The sequence below is a fragment of the Mastomys coucha genome, unplaced genomic scaffold (genome assembly GCF_008632895.1).
Source record: "Mastomys coucha isolate ucsf_1 unplaced genomic scaffold, UCSF_Mcou_1 pScaffold6, whole genome shotgun sequence".
Classification (NCBI taxonomy): Eukaryota; Metazoa; Chordata; class Mammalia; order Rodentia; family Muridae; genus Mastomys; species Mastomys coucha.
Genome location: NW_022196912.1, coordinates 21493989 through 21503494, shown reverse-complemented (window position 1 = coordinate 21503494; position 9506 = coordinate 21493989).

Below are 9506 nucleotides of genomic sequence, written 5' to 3'. Positions count from 1 at the left end.
ATATATATATATATATATATATATATATATATATATATATATACATTTTAAAAAATACCAGTAGTGATGTATTATTTTAAAATATACAATTAATATGTTTGGAGTTATTTAAAATGTATATTGAGAAAACATATGTATTTTCAGTATTGCTGTAGACAATCATCTACATAAGACTGTTAAATTGATTGTTGTTTTATATCAAACAACTTTTATAATACTCATTTTTATTGTTATAATATTTTATAAATTTTAAAGAATATGACAAAAAAAGTATTGTATGTATTGAAGGGGGTCTCTGGGAAGAGTTGAGGTACAAAAGGGAAATAATAATGTGATTTAATTCTATTTACTTAAAATATGTTTTTAAATGTTAACAAATTCAGATAAATTGAAATCATGTATCTTTTCTCATCATAATGCAATAAAACTTAAATTAATAAAAAATAAAGATAATTACCCAAATACTCTTGCAGCTTTTCAATATCTCTGGAAAAAAAAAACTAGCTTTATTAAGTTTTTTAAAAAGCAGGTATGGAGCCAGGCAGTGATGGAGCACACCTTTAATTCCAGAACTTGGGAGGCAGAGGCATGCGGATTTCTGAGTTTGAGGCCAGCCTGGTCTACAGAGTGAGTTCCAGGACAGCCAGGGCTACACAGAGAAACCCTGTCTAGAAAAACAAAACAAAAACAAAAACAAAAACAAAAAGCAGATATGGAACCATCACCTCTATGCTCTGCAGTTTTCTCAAATACCTAAGAGGTCAGAAACATCTTGTCATGCAGGTAACAAGAAATAAATCTAGGGAAAAATTGTAATAGTTACCTATAAGATGTATTGTGTATATATATCATAATTTGTCTATTGTTGGATATTTTAGGTCATAACTAACATATCCTCGTTGTCAATACAAGGAGTGAGTGGAATGGCTTAACCTGTGAATTATGCTAGGGAAAGAGAAACCCTGCCCATTGCTAGGGGAAAAGTAAGCTGGTGCAGCCACTGCGGAAATCTGTATGGAGATTTCTCAAAAGCCTGAACATGAAACTGCCATGTTATCCAGCTCTGCTGACCTGGGTCCATGGACATCACAACAGCTAAGAATGAGAATCATCCTATATATGCGTCAACTGATGATAAAGGGCTGTGCCATACCTACATTATGGACTTTTTATTTAGTCATAAAAGAAAATGGAATTGTGACCTTTGCAAGAAAGTGAATGCAACTGGAGATCATTATAAGCCAGACTTACAAAGGACAGATTATGTGTTCTGGCTTTCATATGGAGGCTGTAGAATGAAATTTCTCTCCCTCACCCATGTATGTGAGGGGAGGATAAAGAGGGGATCTTAAGGGGACAGGAAGAGACCTAAAGGAAGCGGGGAGGGACAAAAGATAAAGTAATGAAATAAAATTTGTCTGAAAGTAGGGGACTATCTTGGAGGTGTAGAGATCAACCAAAGATGGGAAAGAAAGATTAAGGGGGCAATGGCGAAAGGGGATGACCAATAGCAAGCAGTGACATATGTATGTGAAATGCCATAATGAGACCCATTGCTCTGTATGCTAAATTTAAATTTTTAAATATAAAAAGCTTGAAAAGGGAAAATGTTTAAACTAAATGTATAAACTTTTCAATGAGTTCCTGCTAAAAATATTACATGGAAAAATATAAGAATCTACAAAATGCACAGCATGACTTTACTGCACATGTGGATATTTAAAGATACTGGGATCAGGGTTGTTTAGTTAGGTGCACCAGCTATGGAACCAACCCACATAAAGTGTGTGAAAGGATTTAAAATGGAACAATGAAACACAGATGGTTTTTATCCCGATAATCTAGCATAAAATTTGCAAAATGTGCTGGAGAAATAGGCTAATAAAAAGGACAAGCTATTCATGAACTAGAGGTGGTTACAAAACATATCTTTCTCATCAGGGAGTCCAGGTGCCAGCAAAACAAAGATGCTGAAAATTACTATACCCAGCACTCAGTCTTCGCGTAATATACGTTTATCTTTGTATGAGATGGGGAATCCAAGGCACACCAAGCTAAACGCCTGATGTGGGTGTCTCACAGTGCCTTGGAATAGAGTGATGACCAAGAGGTTTTTCTCCTGATCAAAAGGAAAGATTCTCACAATCTTGGGAACTTGGCAAGATCAGCTAGAGACTATGTAAATTCCTATGAATCAGGAAAAAATTAAGATTATTAAAGAAATCATTAAAAGTATCACAGCCTCTTCCCTTTTGAGATAACGTGAAGTAGGCCATGTTAAAAGAACTCAAACGGAGGCATTGAGCCAAGGACTTTAAATAACAGAATAGCTCTTCCCTTCCACAGAAGTGATAACGCAGACCATTTCCCACCATATACAGGTGAAGACAATGGAACAGAAATAGCAAAAATCACAGGATAACTGAAGGATGTCTCCATAACCAGGATTAGGGAGATGAACAAAGCAAAAATGGTGAACAAGAGAAAAGACATTGGCTGCAGATATTCAAGACATAGCTCCTTTGAAAAAAATACGTCTTTGTTCTTTCATTTGTATAAGTATTTTGCCTGCTTGTATGTATGTGTACAATGGGTATGCCTGGTGCTTGCAGAGACCAGAAGAGGTCAAATCCCTGGAACTGGAGTTAAGGAATGGTTGTGAACTATCAAACCCACGGCCTCTGGAAGAGGAGCATATGGTCTTAACCACTGGGCCATCTCTCTAGCTAGCCCCTGGAGCTCCTTTCTTAAAATTGAATGGTTTTTATTTTATCTTATTATTGTCAATTGCATACCTGTAAACAATGCATCTTGATCATATGCATCCCCAATTCCCCAGCTACTCCTCCAGGCACACCAACTTATCCCTCTCCCCACTTTATGTCTTCTCCTTTCTTGTATACAACCGTATGTCTCATTAATGCTGCCCTATTGGAATGTTATTGACTGGGTCTTGCTAACGTGATCGTTGTAGCAGGTGAGTGCAGCTGCTTATGATAAGTTCATGAGTGCAATAGCCATGTTGTGTCCAGAAGTTAGGATTTCACAACATTCTTCTAATCTTCAGCTCTTGCATTCTTGATGTTCCCATACCCTGGGCAGATGGTTGATACGGATATCCTACCTAAGGTTGAACACCCAGAAGTCACTTATCTTCAGCATTTGAACCAGTCATAATTCTCTTAGATACGATTTGTTCCTCAAGGATACATGCACTGGAAGCTTGGCTCTCCATTATGATGACATTGAGAGACAGTAGGATCTTTAAGAGGTAGAAGGTGGCGGGAGTTATATAACAAGTGGCTAATGATGTTTCATCTAGGAGCTAATAAGGTGGTTCTTGGGGGCACCCAGGACTCTCAAAAGAACAAAGCTGGCCTCTGAATTATCCTCTGGCTTCCCATTCAACTATCTGACTCTGGTGTGATTTTTTTTTTCCTAGAGAGATATGAACAAATGTCAACTTTAGGTACCAATTACAGACCAAAGAAATCACTCCCCCCAACTCTAGCTTAGTGAACAAGCGAGTGTCTTAAGGTTACTTACAGGAATATGGGTGAGATTTACTTACAGGAGTTTCACCGAGACGTCTACCCTAGAATGGGTGACAACTCACAAAATTTACATCCCTGCCTGGAGCTCCCCAAATACCTTTTAGGCATCTTTGCTGACTGGAGAGTCTCTTTGCCTCAGTAGTTGTTGCCGTTTTTATAACCCTGGGGATATGCTTTGCGGACCTTGGGAACTTCCTAAGCCTTTTATGTTTTACTTCCCGATTCTTAAGCCTTCCTCTGGAAGTGGGTATTCACTTAGTGTTCATGAAAGCTCTCATGGCTATCTGCCCCATTGGAGGACCCTGTCAGCATCCATATTATGCTGTTCAAACTTTCTATCTCCAAAACTGTGAGCTAAGTAGAACCTTTTTCTTTACAGGTACTGAGCTTCATGCATTTCATTAGAGCAAGGGAGAGTGAACTAGAACAGAAGCAAACCACTGGTCTCAGAATCTGTGACTCCTCTAAGATATGGCTTTTCTGTGGTCTTTCTGCCCTTTGAGGCATGAGCTGTCTCCACCACTCTGGAGTTGGAAGGGCCTGTTCTCTATAGTGAAAAGGCAAATTACCTGACTCCAGAAGCCAAATGCTAATTCTGCTGTGGCAATGGGGTTAAGAAGGGAGAGTTTTCCTATGGAGAAAATGTAACACAGAGGAAACTCGTGAGCCCATCACTGGGTAACTCTAAAACAGCCCTCTGCTGAATGGACCAGCTCAATGGCCAGCCTCAGCCTTAGGAGGTGGGGATCTCAAGTGGAAAACAGCTTATACCTTAGATGCGGTTTTGTACAGGTTAAGCCCATTGAGTTACCCTCTTCAGTTTTTGCAAGTTAGAAGTTTTCTACTGACTGGTTATACAGTAATGTAATGATATAGATACTTAATATTACTAAGCTGTACACAAAAACCATTAAGATGGTACCTTTGATATGTGTGCTCTATTGCTTTAAAGATGTCTTGAAGAAGGTATAGAATTTTGCAGTACAGTAGAACCACAGCCTTGCCCATGGAATGCCTGAGGCTTGGAAGCTGTCTTGGTAGACCTCCATCTACTCTACAGAGTCCTTTTAAGTATCCTCCATTTGATCCTGACCACACATTGACTGTTAGATGCAGAAGACTTTTATCATTCCAGTTTCTGTACATGCTAAATGAGACAAAAATGAGTGTCTAGTCCAAGGAGGTAAAAGGCTGAGATGACTCACAGAGCTTGTCATTGCAGAGCCAAGTGTTCTTCTTAGGATTCTAAATGAGGTGAACGTGCCAACAGTGAGACAGGGAGATAGGTGCTCACACCATGTCAGATACAAAGCTCTAGGGGTAGCTATGTGTTTTCTTTTGACAAGACAAGGTTTCATGTAGCCTGGGATAGTTTCAAACTCACCCTGTATCTGAGGGTCGAGGACCTTGACTATCGGATCCTCCTGCTCCTACCTCGTGACTGTGGGGATTACAAGCAAGAACTGCCATTCCTGGAATATGTATGTGGTGATGCTGAGGATGACTGATGCATGCGAGGCAAGTACTCTGACAGCTGAGCTATATCCCACACCTCCTCTCTAATTTTTAATCACAAGCCTATAAAGTGAGCTGGACTCTGCTTTGGTATTACAGTTGTGGGGATATCTACTAAGAGAGGTTCACTAACCTCTAACGTTACCCTGTCAGGTGAAGAGAGAGCTAGTTCCAAACAATAAAATATGGGGCATGGAAGGGCAGCTGCAGGTGGAGGACTATAGGGAGGAGTTGACTAGGTAACAGTTGTGCTTCTTATTGCCCTTAGGCTCCAAAGAACCTGGTGACAATTGGCTATGCTGACATTGGAGGAGGTAAAAGGAACAAGCCACAGGTGCAAGGAAATGGAAAGGGAACAAAGAATTGCCACCTCTGAGACACAGACAGGAAAACAAAGTTACAAAAACCTGTAATTACAGTGTCAAGAGAAGTGGCCAGAGGAGAGAAAGGGTTGCTTTGCAAGAGAAAAGGGAAAGGATGCAAAGGCATTTTTTTTCCTCCTGTGCTACATTTATAAGAAAGCAACAGACAATGTTTGTACAAACTATGTAGGTCAAGTGGGGGGAGGTTATAAATACATTTGACATTTAGCTAATTTTAAAACAATCTTAAATGCAAAGGGATCCAATGAAACAATGCATGGGAAGTGCTTAAATTATAAAGTGTTTTTGCAAAAGGAGAGTGGTACTTATTTTTATGAGTATATTTATAATAAAACTGCAGAGACAAAGAAAACTCAGGCCAAGAGCCTGGGCTGTAGTTCTGCAGGCTTTAACTCTTGCTGTGAGTCCCTGGCCTCTGAGCTTTGTCTTTATCTTGCTGAATTACAGCCTCACTCCACCTCTGGCCCAGAGGGCTGATGTGGGACAGCTGCTCAACAGCTGGCCTGCACTTACCCCAGGTGGTGGCATCTTAGGAATCAGTTGAGCAATTGCTTTGCTATGTGTTGTTTGAGATTTGCAAAAGCCCATCGCAATCTTGAAAGATTCATGTCAGCCCTGAATTAGGTGGTAGAAACTGATGTCCTGAGCAGGAGCAATGAGTGCAGGCTCCACAGGAGCGCTATGCTGGTGCTGGGGGAGGAGTGGAGACAGCTGGCCCATGGACCGACCTTCATCACACTGGGAGGAAAAGCACCGTGTTCTCTTCCTGGGAGGTTCTAAAATAATTCACTTTGCTGTATCTGTAGCATAGCCCACTGTTTTCTGGTCCTTTCTTCTCCCTTTTCTGTTCTGATTCATGCTTCCTCCTTCATTGACTTCCCTCTCATGCTTTCTCTTTGTCTTTCATTGTCTTAGGTAGGGTTTCATTGTTGTGAACAGACATCATGACCAAGGCAACTCTTATAAAGGACAGCATTTAATTGGAGCTGGCTTATTGGGTCAAAGGTTCAATGCATTATCATCAAGGCGGGAACATGGCAGTGTCCAGGCAGGCCACGGTACAGGAGGACCTGAAGGAGGATCTTCATCTGAAGGCCAATAGGAGAAGACTGGCTTACGTGGTTAGGAGGAGAGTCTCACTGCCTACCCCCACAGTGACTCACTTCCTCCAACAAAGCCACACCCCCTCCAACAAGGCCACACCTCCTAATAGTGCCATTCATTCCCTGGGCCAAGCATATTCAAACCACCACATTCATTATCACTGTTTACCTTCTTTCTTACTCTTTCTGCTTTCCTCTCTTCACTTACTCTTTTTCTTGTGGCCAATGAATATTCACAGTCATATGTAATATGAGGTTGAGAGATAGGTTGGGGGGCAGGGCATGAATTTGAAATAATGAATTGACTTTAAGTCAAGTGTCTTATAGACAGCTTCTCCTTCCAGACAGAGGGTCAGGCTGAGTGATGAGATGCCAGGCCTGCAGAAGCAATGGGGCAGGGAACATTCAACACTTACTTCCTTATAACAAAAGCTGTCCACTCAGTCCCAAGACAGCACAGAGCCCAGGCCCTAGTGAACGATCGGGAAGCAGGCCAGCTATGTGGAGTCTTCTATTCAGCCTTACTTGTTGTCCTCAGAATCCTTGGCTCCAAGGGTTTTTAGGGCAAAGAAAATTGGAAGGGGTGATTTTCAGGGTCCTCACTGCCAAAGGAATCTATTGAAACACTTGTTTTTTAAGGGTTTGTGGTGCAAGCAGTGAAATGCCTTTAAAAAATTAAAATAATCTTGTTTTTCTACGAATGTGTCTGTAAGTCAGGCATCTGATGGCATGAGGGCCCAGTGTCCCCTCCCATCTGACTTAGTACCTTTCAGACTGCTCACAGCCCGTTGACATTTCAAATGACCTTTAAGGTCGGCTGGGTAAATATGCTTCTTTCCCCTGAGCTTTCCCAGGTATTTGAACACCCCTGGAAGCCTAAGACATCATTCTTTCCTCCTGGGGAGCAGTGCTTTGAAGCACAGATGAAAACCACAAAGGAGAGAGACAGCTTGTCTAGGATAAAGAAATAAGAATTTCTCCACTGGGAACGGCTGCACTGGTTTGGTGTGTTGTTGTTGTTGTTGGTGGTGGTGGTGTTTTTGATGAGGGTAGACTTACCAAAAAGGTGAGAAAATTACAAATGCAAAATGCAGGTGGAGCTTTATGGGTTCCTGAAGCCATTTCCTCTTTGAAAGAGGAAAATTGAAGCAGGCCCTCCTAGGAGGGGTGAGCTTCTTAGGAAGCAGGAAGTTCACTTACAAGGCTCAGGAAGCAGAGAAAACGTCATAAATCTCAACTAACTTCCGAAACGAGATCTGCAAAGCCCTTCTCCAAGGTTATGAAAGCAGGAACAATTTCTGGGGAGACGTGACTCGAACAATTTCTGGGGAGATGTGACTCGCCCACAAGGCTGAGTTGCCTACAAGTCATGCAGGAAGCTCCAAGAGACATCGGCATCTTGTATCAGGTTCTTCCGTGAGGCGGATGGTTCGCAGCCATCCGTGCTGCTCTGAATATCCATAGTAAACTCACTAATTCACTAAACTAGGCTTACCAAGAGTTCTTTCTTTGACCGGAAGTTACATCCTACTGAAGTACATAGCTCCTTGTTCACATTCCCCCTGGAAAAGTCACAGCAATGGGTCCTAAGGTCTTAGGCTTACCAGTTTCCCCATAAGCCTGCACCAGCCCTGTGAAAGACTCCTTTGGGGGCTCAGAACTGCTCAGGCCTAAAGAGCAGCTGAAATGAGCTCTCTACTCCAGGCAACAGGCCCTTTCCACAGGACAGCAGCAGTCAGCACAGTGTTGGACATCTCCGCCCGGAATTTGAACTCTGTGGCCGTTGTCTCTCCTGTCTGAAACTTCTTTAATTTCAACCGATGCACTCAGACCACCTCATCACCTGGTGACAGGCAAGGGAGTTAGAAAATGGAATTTCTGGACTTAGCCTATGAGGAATTTGTAAAATAATAAAGGTAATAAGCAAATAAATGTAGATTAGAACTCAATACATCGTTCATTCACAAAGGACTTGAGAGACACCCCATAAAAAGTGACAAATTCCTTCTGGAATGGGAGGAAGAAAAGCATACTGCTAAGGATCTTGGAAGGATAAGGGACAATGCTGAGCTGTATCATACATATATTTCCCTTATAAATACATAATTATAAAGCCAGGCATGGTGATATACACCTGTAATCACAGCACTTAGGAGCTAGAAGCAGGAAGATCACAAGTTCAAGGCCAGCTTGTACTACCTACTGAATGCCCATCTCAAAATAAATGAACCAAAAGTAACGACACCAGAGAACTGAGAAGTGAGACAGCTCTCAGTTGCCATCTTGGTATGGTGGCTTATTAGGTGACGTGGGAGTGAGGTTTGTAAATTGTATATAAAGCCTAGTCCAAAAGTGGGAATGGTTATAATATGCATACAGTTGCTCTAAGGGTTAAATAAGACAGTGAGTGAACAGAAACACTGCTGTCTGACGCAGAGGAAGTTGCTGATAATTGTTGACCATTAAATGTATATACTGCTTTCAAGCAACTATACATATAAATTATCTTGCATATATCTATGAAAAGATATAGAATGTCTTTTTCTATGACTGTTAATTTTCTCTGTGTGGCTGGACTAGAGTATATCACCAGTTAATACTCATAAATGTGTCTAATGTTTCTACACATTTAACAAACAACCTTCATATTTTTGTGCCTTTATGTATAAGTATCTTCACCATAGTAATTTCAGGGGTTGAAATTGCTGATTCCATGGCAATTTAAACTTACCTCTTTAAGTTTTCCACAGGTACTGCCAATTGCTTTCCAGATGAGGCATTCCATTTTAAATACCATCTATAAATGAAACTGTTTCCCATCTAGTTACCAACACTAGGTACTGTCAGTGTTCAAACCGCATGCATGATGGCTTTGTTAGAACAGAAAAGAATAGGAACCAACCCAAAGAGACTGGGAAGGCAAAAGATATTTTCTTAAAAAAAAAAAAAAA